The sequence below is a fragment of the Mesocricetus auratus genome, unplaced genomic scaffold (genome assembly GCF_017639785.1).
Source record: "Mesocricetus auratus isolate SY011 unplaced genomic scaffold, BCM_Maur_2.0 Super-Scaffold_100003, whole genome shotgun sequence".
Taxonomy (NCBI): Eukaryota; Metazoa; Chordata; class Mammalia; order Rodentia; family Cricetidae; genus Mesocricetus; species Mesocricetus auratus.
In genome coordinates, this window is record NW_024429188.1 from 43,716,951 (window position 1) to 43,730,608 (window position 13,658).

Consider the following 13,658-nt stretch of genomic DNA (forward strand, 5'->3'; position numbering starts at 1 on the left):
AGAAGGTCTATATTGTCGATATAGCCAACTGAAGGAAGAAAGAGTGTATTTGTACCTATGGTTTAAGATTCAAGGGTCGATAATGTTGCAAGAGGAATGGTAGCTAGTTCTGGAGCAGGAGGCAGAGAAAGCACATGTTCATCTCCAAACATGAAGCAGAAAGAAGAAACTGGAATTGGTGTGAGGCTATCCATAATCAAAGTCTAACCCCAGTGGAGTATTTACTCCATCAAGGCTGCTCCTTACCATAACCAACTCAAAAAGCACCACTATGTGGAGACCAGATATTTAAATACCTGAGCCTGTGGGGAAAATATCTCATTTAAACCACCACACATTAGACCTTGACTACAATAGATTCATGCATTTATTCTATCTTTAACAGAAAGAGAACTACAAACCAATTTCTCTCATGAATATTGATGCAAAAATACTCACCAAAATACTGGCAAACTAAATCCAAGAACACATTAAAAAAAGTTCTAATAGTCTTTCACAATCTTAACATTTTAAAATGCGAAGTCCAAAGTCTCTTTAGATTCAAGGCAATCTCTTAACCAAAGCCCCTGTAAAATAAATAAGCAAATTATATATGTTAAGCATACAATAGAAGAGAATATACATCATATTAAAAGGAAAGTACAGGTGTACATAGGGGAAGTACTGCATCAAAGCAAAGCAAAAATTCAGCAGGGTAAATGCCATGTCATATAAATCCATGTCCAGTGTCAAAGGGCTTAGTTGGTTCTGTCCCTACAGTTTTGTTGCCTAATATATACGATCTTCACTTAGACTAGTTTTTGTTCCCTGTGTGCAGCTCTCATTGTCAGATATCTCACAGTGTTAGCATCTCTGACATTTTGGGGTCTTTACTGCAACCAAAGCTTCACTTTGACAACTTCAAAGAGCTACTTGCCTCTCTGGGCCTACCATTCACTGCCTAATATCAGTAGGTCTTTAAAACTGTAGAGGATGAATCCAAGACACTTCTTGTATCTTTTATGCACCTAAAGCCAGCATCAGGTGGATGTTATTACCAATTCAGCTGCTAGGTTGTGGTGGATCACCCTCTCCCCCAATCATATTACCAGGCTATTTTATTTATGAGCAGAACATCCTGTTATTTTATTAGCTAAATGTTTACTGGGTGGGGTCTTTCCCCTGGAAATCTTTATTGTTGTTGGGCAGATCAGGGAGCCTCTTAATTCTGACAATCATAAAGATGCCAGTATTTTTCTGCAAAAGTCTAGACTGTTTTAAGTTTTCTAGCACTTGTTATTTTCTCTTCAAACTTTACATTTTTATCCCACTTTGTTTTATTGTTATAATTCACCAAATCCAGTTTGTGCTGTCTATATACAAATGGGTGTTATTGAATCCAATGGAGCATGGGCAATATACCAGGGGCCACACCCTTAAAGAAAACTAAAACACCCTCCTCTAGAATTCATCAACTGACAATAGATCTTGACTTAGAAGTGTGCCTCATAAGCCACTCCTCCCTGCATATTAGTATGTTCACTGACTTAACATGCCAGTCTTGGGTGGGTTTGGAGGTAGGAAAGGGAACGGGGTGACGTAGTTGTATTATAATCTCAAAAAATAAAGAAAACTTTGAGTTGCTTTTTTCTCATAAAATGGTCTATCTCATTTCCCTATGTCTCATGTCACAGACAATTTCATGTCATTAAACTACATACTTCCAGGTCAGCATACAGTAGAGTTACCCTCAAATGCTTCAACCTTTCATAGCCAATGTCCTACCCACCCAACTCCTACTGTGAACACCTTTTGCTTTTATCTCATCTGTGTTCACCTTTTAAAGCAGAATGTTGTTAGGCATTGTATTTCCATTCACAAGCCTTGTTGTGGTACAAGACCAATGGAAGCATAGAGTTTTCTTCTCCATACTTTACTTGGGAAAACAAGCCATGTGGGGAATTCCTGTCAAGTTGTTTCAGCTTGTATTTTTATTTATAGGACTAGTACATGCAGAATTAATTACAGGGAATGAAAAACACTAAAAAGTAGATCTAGAAGATGAATCTCAAGCAGTCCTAACATTTTTTCCTTTTAAATATGAAGATATGTCACTTCAGTGACAAATGATTTGGGTTACTAAGGAATTAAGCTCCATAGCTAAACAATTCAGACCACAATGTTAACAACAGGTCACCTTATGTTTTCCAACAAACCTCTACCAACCTTTTGAAACAAGCATTCAGTATCACAGTGTAACAAGTAAAAAGAAATTTTATCTTCTGCTGAGTTTTCATGTCACACAGATAATTTTTTAAATGTTAAGAAAAATAAGCAAAATATCCTGAAAAATGTGATCAGAAGGAATTAAGGTAAGCTTTAAACATGCGGTTCTTCTGGTGATGCTTAATCTACTTCTTACACATCTGATGTTTCGTCATCTCCTTCCAGGGCTGGAATTTCTTCAGGTACAGCAGCACTACTATCATCTATGTGCAGTACGATCAATAACTCATCAATACTTCGACCAAGTTTGATGATTCTTTAGATCCTGCTAGCACGTGTTCTGGAGATCTTCCAGACTGAAGCCAGAAGACAGGAGTACAATTCCATATATAATGATGACCTGAGCTTTCGCAGACTTGTCACTCTTGTTAGCCTTTGCCCTTTGCTTTAAGGTTTCAATAATTGAGTTGTCAGGGCATATCTCCAGGTGTTTCTTTGCTGCCATGTAAACCATTGTTGAGTTGTCTCTGAGGGCTTGAATTTTCATGATTCTCTCCATGTTTGCTGTTGATGAATGTGTAGTAGTGAAAAAAAAAGCACAGGGATGTCACCAATTGGTTTGACACAACCACCGTGTCAAATTTGTTTTCCTCCAAGGTATCTTTCACAATATTGCAGAGATTTTCAAACCTTTCTTTTTTCTCTTGCTGTTTCTTTTTCTCCTCTGCATCTTCTAGTCATCCCAGTCCTTTGGTATTTGACACTAAGGTCTTATCCTCAATTTCTTTCAGCTGTTGCATACAATACTCCCCAATGTGCTCAATCATTGAGATCACATCTAAGGCATGATTTCAAAGATGTTCCACAAAGACTGAGTTAGCTAGTTGGTCCTAGGTGTAACCTGTGATAAAAATAGATGTGTTTCTGGTTTTACTTAATTCTGATGCAACAGTCAATGAAGAAACTTTCTCATTCCCAGAAGGAGATGTGTAGTACCACAATGGTTCTGAAAGTTTCTTCTGATTTTGAGAGTCATAATGAATTCCAAGCTTTGGATTTTTTAATTAACTGAAAGAAGCTAAATGCAAATGTCCACATATGTATAAGTCCATTTGAAAGTAATAGCAAGCATATTCTAACCTGAGTGTTGACAGCACATGGGATGTTACCATGGTGAATTGAAGGAAGGGAAGAGTGTTAAGTGGAAACCCCTTCTCCATAAGAGCAATGAAGAGTTGGGAGCTGTATAGAGACAGTGCTCTTCCTGGAGTGTCAGCAGCCTCATCATCAGTCCTCATTTCTTTTTGCTGTGGGGGCCTCAGAAGCCCTGGGCCAACCACTTTAGCTTGAAACTGCTCATTTTCACCCCTCCCTCCCATACCTTAATATCTGCTCCCCCAACACAGGCCCCACTGTGTGTTTTGGTTCTTTTTATTATTGAGGCCATTAATTTAAAGCAACATAAATCTAGTATGACCTGGTTATAAAGAACTTGTTTTCCAAAAATGGTCACATTTGGAGGTTTTCAGGAGTCAGTTCTCTCTTTGCACCATGTGGGTCTCAGGGATTGGACACAAGTCCTCATGCTTCGAGACAAGCACCTTTACCTGTTAAGCTATCTGGAAGGCTCCCAAATCTGGATCTTTTAGTTTTCTACTCAGACTGTAAATGAACTACATAAGGAATGGACAGCTTGTGTATGTGCCTTTAACTAATTGATTGATAATGTGTATCTGTGTGTGTTGCTGGAGATTGAACCAAGGCTCCACACATGCTAGGCAGGTTTTTTTTTAACCACTGAACTACATCCTAAGCCCCTTGCTTATTAGTTTAGACAGTCTTACTAAGTGACCCAGGCTGGCCTCAAACTTGTAGCCCAGGGTAGACTCCAGGTCACTCTGTAGCTTGGATTCCTGAATAACTGGGATTGCTGGCATATACCACTATACTCTTCCCATGCTCATTCCTCTAGAATCAAAGGCCATATTAGGGTTTAACGCACTGAGATAAATAGGTTTTGCATTTTTTGAGAACTGCTCATAAAACTTTTTGTGGCTTTCTAGCTTCTGCCAGCTCAGTTACTAGTTCTAAGCATTTCTTGATGGAATTTTTTTATAACTTTCTAATTTTCTTTCCTGAAACACTTCAAGGAAAATATTTAGAGTGAGATCCTGGGAATCTACCTCCCCTCTAATAAAAATTCAGATACTAGTGGATCAACTCTTCACAGTTATCCATGATGTAACCTCTGCATACATATAATTTTACATCATTCTTTTTTCTGATTTCAAACAGATAAAAAAGAATCATGTCTAGGGACAAACAGGACTCAGAATTACAAATGTCCTCCAATGAAAAATGAAAAAAATGCTTACTGCCAAATATTTTTCCCAGCTATTGGTTAAGGGCTTGTAGAACTCTCCATTTTATTCATTAGTAATGTCATCAAGATTTCTGGTCCAAATAGACTTTGTTTTGTTGAGTACTGAGTACATCTTGATCAATATATTGTTTCTTACATTTCTTCTTGTTCACATTTTTCTTCTTCTTCTTCTTCTTCTTCTTCTTCTTCTTCTTCTTCTTCTTCTTCTTCTTCTTCTTCTTCTGCTTCTGCTTCTTCTTCTGCTTCTGTTTCTGCTTCTTCTTCTCCTCCTCCTTCTCCTCCTCCTCATCCCCTTCCTCCTCATCCTCCATCTTCCTCTTCCTCTTTTTTTCCTCCAACATCTTCTGTTATAGACTTGTCATCATATTCCTTTTTTAACTTCCTCTTTATCTTCCTTTTCTTAAGTTTTGTCATCACTGTCTTTCCTAGCAAGCTCCTTCTTTACAAAGAGATCAATGGGATAGCAAATAGGCAGAGAATTTTTTTGACAATATCCTTTATTTTCCTTTCTTCCAAACACAAAGATTTGGTCTTTTGGTCTTCTTTAAGATATAAGATAACTTTTGTTTCCTGGCCTATTGATTCATTTGCATTACTCCACACTGTGAATGATCCCTCTGATGAGGATTCCCAGGCATACTATTCATCAGCAACATGCTTGGTGATCACACTTATTTTATCAATAACCAAATATGTAGAGTAAAAACCAATACCAACATTGTCTGCACCTGCCTGCTAAGCACCTATGAAGGCTTTGGTGCGCTAAACTTGGCAAGCACTTGTCAAGTTTATTGATGAGAGTTCAGCCTTAATCATTACAATTCATCCACACTCCTTTCCAGAGTCTGGTTTACTAGTATCTCTCACTCTCATATCTGATCTTATCCAGAGCATCTGATTAATTTGAAATAAGCTCCCTCAGAAAGATCTCTTCATTCAAATAGGAGGTATTGATTATCAAGGGCAATAACTGGCAAATATCTGTCTGAAAGGCAAAAGTCTCAACCTCTTCCTCCATTGGTTGGTCTTGGGTCTGGGTTTCCTCAAGCATCTTTTCTCAGTAGCAACCACACATGAAAGATGACTAGCCACATCACAATACTGAAGCAACCCAAAGTCTCCTTGCAAGAATTCTTAAAGGCCCCTTTCATAGATCTGCCAGTATGTGGGTTTTCCACTCTTTTCCATTTCTCGCACAGGTTTTGTAATCACTGCCTTATCAGTTCCAAATATCCCTGATAATTTCACTGCCTTACCCATCCTACATGGGATAAAGCACAATCACCTTGTTGTTGTATGCTAAGTATTTAATTAGCCACCACTTACTAATTTTTCAATTTTATCTCTAACCTCTTAGTTCTACCAAAACTTGGTTTCTAAAATAAACTAAGTCTTTTCATATTTGTAATCTCAGAGTAGACTTGATTACCTGGATAGGCTGTCTGGGGAAAAATAAATAAAAATAAAATTTAAATTTCTCCAATGTAACACATCCTCCCACCTCAAAACAAACAAACAAACACATAAATAAAGCCAAAAGGCTGTACTTTCACATTCATTCATTTTTTCATACCATTTCTTCCTTTTAATTGTTATTTTGATTTGGACATTGAGTGCCACTATAAATCAAGTTATCCTAGAACTCACTCTGCTCTCCATGCTGGCTTCTAAGTCATGGCAATTCTGCCCCAGAGTCTCAAGTATTGGGATTGTAGGCAAGACTCAGCACTGCAATTTTTGCCATCACTTTTGCTTGAAATCCTCACCAGCTCTGTGATCTCAGTTCTGTTAAGATTAGAATTAGAGCTTCTCTTCTTCCAGAAGGCATGCTTCAATTACCTCCTGTACATTTGTTCTCTTGATCTTCAAATAACTAGATAAAAATGTTATTTATCCTTTCATTAATATTAATGGAATTTATGGAATCAAACTACAATAGTAGATTAAAACCAATTTTGTGAAAGACACATTGTGAAATTGGTGACAATTTCAGGCTGCAGTGATGATTCTACAGGTCAGTAAATGTTTATCTACCAGAGTTCCCCAAACTGAAAAGGAAAGCTTTATCTACCCAATCACCACAGAAATTCCAGGGAACTTGAGCCTTCCCATTAACCAATAAGTTTGTATTTTCCTCTTAAATAATATTTAAACTATAAAAACATATCTGCATGGTATTCTCATTTTACAGATTAGGAGACTGCGTTTATTAGACATTTAGAAAGGTATACACAAGGTCATATTGTGCAGCTCATTAGCAACACAGAAAAGGGAAAAAAACAAGTCTCGACTTTCACTCTCCAATGTGGTTTCCATGACATCTCAGTGCCTTACAGCCACCACTAATGATATCCTCTATCAAGCGTATTTCAGACTAGAAACATCTCTGCAGACAAACCATCCAGAATGTAATACTCTTTCTGACAAAGCCTGCACACCACAGTAACCATGCTCTGAAAAGAATCCAAACTGCAGAAGTATTTATAGAGTCAGAAATAAAGATCTAAAGAAAATCTATCCAAATTCTTTATTTTCATACAGGAAAAATGAAGGTCAGAACTGGAAGAAGTAAATTGCTCAAAGTCTCATTTTAACTTGAAAGGCAACTCTAGATTACTAGTGAGTTCTAGATTACTAGTAACTCAATAGTGGAAGCCCACCCCCATAGGGATAAACTTCCTCCATGAAGGCTATACCTACTTCAACAAAGACACGCCTCCTAATAGTGCTTCTCCTTATGAGATTTAGGGGAAAATTACATTCAGACTACTACATTCACCCAGCAGAAATGTTAAGCCCATATTACCCCTGAATTATGGTATGCTATCAATACAGGAATTCTTCATTGGCACACCCTGTTTCTTAATGTATACTCTAGATCTATCACTTTAAAATATTGGCTTAAATTAAATGATTCAATATTTGGTTATCTTTAAAGATTAGATTTTCTAATGAAATTCTATGTGTTTTAAATTTGCCACTATTGCCTAATAGCATAATGGTCTTAGGCCAGTTATTCTATTTTTCTTGCCTCAGTTTCCACATATTTATGTGTTAATAACTACTAATTCTGAGGATATATCAATAGCACAGCACTTACGTAGTGTGCATGTGGACAAGATTTGAGTTCTATCAGAATCATTGCAAAATAAATAGATTAAAAAGTGCTGTCTCATAAATATATTGTGTTATTCTGTATGTTAATGACACATGGTGCTAACCAGTGCTGACCAGTGACAGAACTATTGCAAATAGATGCTATAACACCATATCATTTTGCATTCATAAAAACTCTGCTGCTTTGTAGATTTATCAAGTAATTATGTCTTCCTGAGTTTTAATTCAGGAACATATTTGATAAGGCTGCAATATATCTGTCATGCTAAGATTTTGTGAGGATCCATGCACATGAAAGTTATTCTTCAGTTAGTTCCCATTATCCTTAGGGTCCTGAATGCTATGTACACACATTGAGTCCTACAATGTCTCTTGAATCATAAACTAAATTTCATTATATTTGAAAAAAGTAATATTAATAATTAGAGATATAATACAATGTCTTGTTCTATGTATACAGTATATAAGGATTTAATAAATTAAATTAGTATAAACATCATACCATCAGCATCATTTAGGTGATTAGAACATTAAAATATAAGGGGTTTGTAATTTTTAAATATGTAATACATTATTAATGATGATTGCCAAATAGTGAAATAGATCGTTAAAGCATTCCTTCTGTTATCCAGGCAGCAATAACAACCTCTACTATTCTGTTTATGTGAAAACAACTTATGAAGATTCCTTATTTTAGAAAATGTACGATTTGTCTTCCTGTGCCTTTTAATTTTACTTAATATAATTTCTTTTATATCTATCCATGTTGTCTCAAATATGCAATTTCTTTTCCTTTCAAAACTATACAGTATTTTAACTATATACCAGAGAAGTCCATATGACTACCTCATTACTTCTTCAAAATAATATAATCAAAACCAAAATTAATTCACAACCTTTTTCTCCATCCTAAATCTAGCATCCTTGAATGTTTTCAATTTCTATGTTAGGTGGGATTCTCTAAAAGAATCGATTTAATAAAATATTCATATATTAAAGGGAATTTCTTGAACTGACCATTGTGAGAGCCAAAATTACAGTTTTAGTTTTAATTATTATGCTTAAGAGATCCATGTAACAAAAATGTCTCTGATCTGCAATCCCTTTGCCCAAGGACAGACAGTTCCTGAAATTCTGGAGGCTATTGTTTATGGGAGATAACAGATCACATGTGTTTCTTTCCACTTAACAAGTTAGTTTGACCCATCTGCACCAAATTCCTTGATCACATGTGGGCAGGAGATTTACAGGCTGCAAGTGTGTCAGGATGTATGCTTACCTCTGATTGGACCTGATGGGAAATACAATGAATTGTGGGTTTTCATTTTTTATTTTTATTTTTAAATTTAAATTTAAATTAGAATCAAGGATGCTTCACATGTCAATTCCTGGTCCCTCTCCCTTTCCCTTCACTCCTCCCACACCCTCCCCCCCAACCGCTCCAATATCTCCTCATTTCCCCAGGGAGGGTGAGGCCCTCCATGGGGATGATAGTCTGTCATTTCATCCAGGGCAGGGCCTAGACCCTCCCCCAAGAGTCCAGGGTGATAGTGCATCTCACATTGTTGGATGGGTGCTCAAAGTCCATTTGTATACCTGGGATAAATACTGATCTACTACCCAAGGCTCAATAATGTGGGTGTCAGTGAGGAGGCCTAGGTAATCTAGTGGGTTTTCCTTCTTAAGCAACTACAAACAATTTAGACAACACCTTATACAAACTAACTAAAAGAAGGAGAGAAAATATTCACTTTAATAAAATCAGAAATGAAAGGGGGGACATAACAACAGACACTTAAGAAACCCAGACAATCATAAGAACATATACTTTAGAAACCTGTACTCCTGAGGTCTCATGAATTATCCCAGTAGCCCTTGCACTTCCTCTTCCTTGTAAGTGACCTGAAGTAACCTGTGAAGATGGTTCCCCAATCTCTCCACCCAGAAAACCCTTCAAAATCACGCAAGTCAAGAGGTTCAAATCTCCGGCCATCAAGGGTGTGCATATCTGAAAAGCCACGAAATACCTGAAAGATGTCACTTTGAAGAAGCAATGGGCGGTACAATGGTGAAGTCTGCAGGTGTGCCCAGGCCAAACAGTGAGTCTGGATGCAGGGTCAGCAACCAGACAAGAGTGCTGAATTTTTGCTGCACATGCTTAAAAATGAAGAGAGTAATGCTGAGCTTAAGGGTCTAGACATAGATTATCTGGTCATCGAACACTTCCAGGTGAACAACACACCTAAGATGCATCGACGAACTTACAGAGCTCACGGCCGGATTGACCCGTACATGAGCTCCCCCTGCCACATGGAGATGATCCTCACAGAAAAGGAACAGATGTTTCAAAGCCAGAAGAGGAGGTTGCATAGAAGGAAAAGATATCTCAGAAGAAACTGAAGAAACAATACCTATGGCACGGGAATAAATTCAGCATAAAATAAATGCAGGTAAAAGTAAAACAAAAACCCTGTACTCCACCAAATTAGAAAATATAAAATTAATGTATAATTTTCTTAATAGGTACCACATAGTAGAGTTAAATCAAGATCAGATAAACAATTTAAATAGACCTATAACCCCTAGTGAAATAGAAGCAGTCATTAAAAGCACTCAATCAAAAAAAAAAATCAGGACCAGATGATTTAGAGCAGAATTCTACCAGACATTCAAAGAGTTAACACCAGCACTTCTAAAATTATTCCAAAATAGAAACAGAAGGAACACTGTCCAACTAATTTTAGGAGGCCATAGTTATCTTGATACCCAAACCACATAAAAATTCAGCAAAGAAAGAAAATTACAGACCAATTTCCGATATGAATACAGATGCAAAAGTACTCAATAAAATATTTACAAACAGAATCTGAAAATAAATCAAAAGATCATCTACTATGATCAAGCAGGTTTCATCCAAGAGATGTTGGGATGGTTCAACATGCAAAAATCAATAAATATAATCCACCATATAAGTAAATTGAAAAACAACAACACATAATTGTCTCATTTGATACTGGGGGAAAAACTTTGAAAAAATCGAACAACCCTTCATGATTAAAGTCCTGGAGAAATTAGGGCATACAAGGCATATATCTAAATATAATAAAGGCAATTCACAGAAAACCTATACCTAACATCAAATTAAATGAAGAGAATCTCAAAGGAATTCCACTAAAATCAGGAACAATACAATGTTGTACACTCTCTATAAACCCACTGAATGTAGTGCTCAACATTTGAGCTAGAGCAATAAGACAGCAAAAGAAGATCAAAGAGATACAAATCAGAAAGAATGAAGTTAAAAAAAACATTATTTGCAGATGTTATGATACTATGCAAAAGTAACCCTCAAAATTTCACGTGGGAAGTTCTGCATCTGATAAATACTTTTAGCAAAGCAGATGGAGGCAAAATTAACTAAAAAAATCAGTAGACCACCTATATACAAATGACAAATTGACTAAGAAAGAAATCAGGGAACCAACATTCTTCACAATAATCTTCACTAATATAAAGTATCTTGAAGTAATTCTAACCAAGCTACTGAAAGAATTGTAGTATAAAATTGAGTCTTAAAAAAGACATCAGGAGATGCTCATAGATCCCTAAGATTAACATATTAAAAATGGTCATACTAGCAAAAGCAGTCTACAAATTCAATGCAGTCCCTATCAAAACTTCAACAAAATTCTTTACATATTTTAAATGACAATTCTCAACTTCATATAGAAACACACACACACACACACACACACACACACACACACACACACACACAGCTAAAACAATCCTGAACAATAAAAGAACTGCTGGAGGTACCAGCATCCCTCAGCATCCCTGATTTCAAGTTGTAGTAGAGAACTATAGTAATAAAACCCGTAGGTATTTTCATAAAAACAGACACACTGATCAAAGTATTTGAAAACCTAGACATAAATTCACACACCCATGAATACATGATTTTTGTTAAAGAAGCCAGAAATACACGCTAGATAAAAGAAAGCATCTTGAATAAATGACGCTGGTCAAAATGAATGTCAGCATGTAGATGTATGCAAATAGACTCATATTAACCTCCCCGCACAAAACTCAGGCCCAAGTGAATCAAAGTCCTCAACATAAAACCAGACACGCTAAATCTGATAGAAAAGAAAGGGTAACAGCATTGCATGCATTGGCACAGGAGTCTACTTTCTGATAGAACACTGATAGTATAGGCACTAAGGTCAACAATTAAAAAATAATCAAATTAAAAATGTGATACATATCTAAACAAAGTATTCCAAACAGAAGAATCTCAAATGTTCAAGAAACACTTAAAGAAATGGTAAATATCTTTAGTCATCAGAGAAATGCAAATCAAAACTAATATGAGATTCCATCTTATACCTGTCAGAATGGCTAATATTAGAAACACAAGTGACAACTCATGCTGCTGAAGATGCAGAACACACTTCACTGCAGGTGGGACTGCACATTTGTACATTCAAAGGATGCTTCATCCTATCACAAGGACCCTTGTTCAACTACAATCACAGCAGCTTCATTCTTAATAGTCATAAATTGAAAACCATGTAGATATTCCTCAAGAGAAGAATAGATTAGGATAATGTAGTATATTTATACAATGGAATATTACCAAGCATTTAAAAATGACATCATTAAATTTGAAGGCAAATGAATGAAACGAGGAAAAAATCATCCTCAGTGAGGTAATGCATACTCCAAAAGACAAACATGGTAAGTATTCACTTATACTTGGTTAATAACTGCATAAAAGAGAGTCAAACTAAAAACCAAAAGACCCAGAGAGGTTAGGAAAAGGAGGGGATACAGGGAAGATGCATGACCTCCCTAGGAAGGGGAAGCAGAATAGATTTTGAGAGTAGACTGGGGTTAGGTAGAGACAGGAGCAGTAGGGATCAGGTCAGAGAAGGGATAGAGAAAAAAGTGCAGGGAGAGGAAGCATGAATTTGTGGGCATAAGGGGACAGTGTAGTGCAGTGTAAACTTACTGGAATCTATGTGGGTAACCCTAGTGAGGACTCCTAGTAATGGGGATACAGAGTCTAAACTGACCATCACTTGCAGCCATGAAATGATTCCTAAAGGTATTCTGCCATACTCATAGATTGGTGCCATGCCCTGTTGTCATCAGAAAGGCTTCCTCTGGTAGCAGATGGGAGACTCACAGAGAGAGACATAATGCAAAGGAACAGTCTCAATTGGAAGTATCCATGGGGTTCCTCCCCCTTTGAGTTTGGAGAACCATGCAGAATAGGGAGAAGAAAGATTCTAGGAGTCAGAGGGAAAGGACACTAGGAGAACATGGCCCACTGAATCAACTGAGCGGAGCTCACATGGGCTCACAGACATTAAAGTGGGATGCACTGGTCCTGCAGGCATCTGCACCAGATCTTCAGGGTTATGTGCTATGGTTGTTTTGTAGGATTCCTAATACTGGGAGCAGATATATATATATATATATATATATATATATATATATATATATATATATATATATATATATATGATTCTTTTTCCTTCTCTTGGGTTGCGTCTTTGCCTCCTAATGGGTTGCCTTGCACAGTCTCAATAAGAGAGCATTTGCCTTGTCTTTTTTTCTCAATATATGATTTTATTTAAATTAGAAATGTGAATGTTTCACATGTCAGTCCCAGCTCCCTCTCCCACCCCTCCTCCCTTGTCCCTCCACCAGTCCTCCAGCCCCCCATCCAATGCCCACATCATTCCCCAGGGAGGGTGAGACCCTCCTTGGGGGATCTCTAAAGTCTGTCATTTCATCCTGGGCAGGAACTAGGCCCTTCCCCGTGTGTCCAGGCTGAGAGAGCATCCCTCTATTTGGAATTGGCTCCCAAAGCTCATTCATAAACCATGGTGAACACTAATCTACTACCCAAGGCCCCAGTGATTTCTGTGGCCTCCTCTCTGGC

The 13,658-nt window shown here is 37.1% G+C and overlaps 1 pseudogene; it reads right to left on the minus strand.

Annotated features, from left to right (window-relative positions):
• Positions 1–2,385: 2,385 nt before the first annotated feature.
• Positions 2,386–5,639, minus strand: LOC101833957 (annotated as a pseudogene).
• Positions 5,640–13,658: the final 8,019 nt, after the last annotated feature.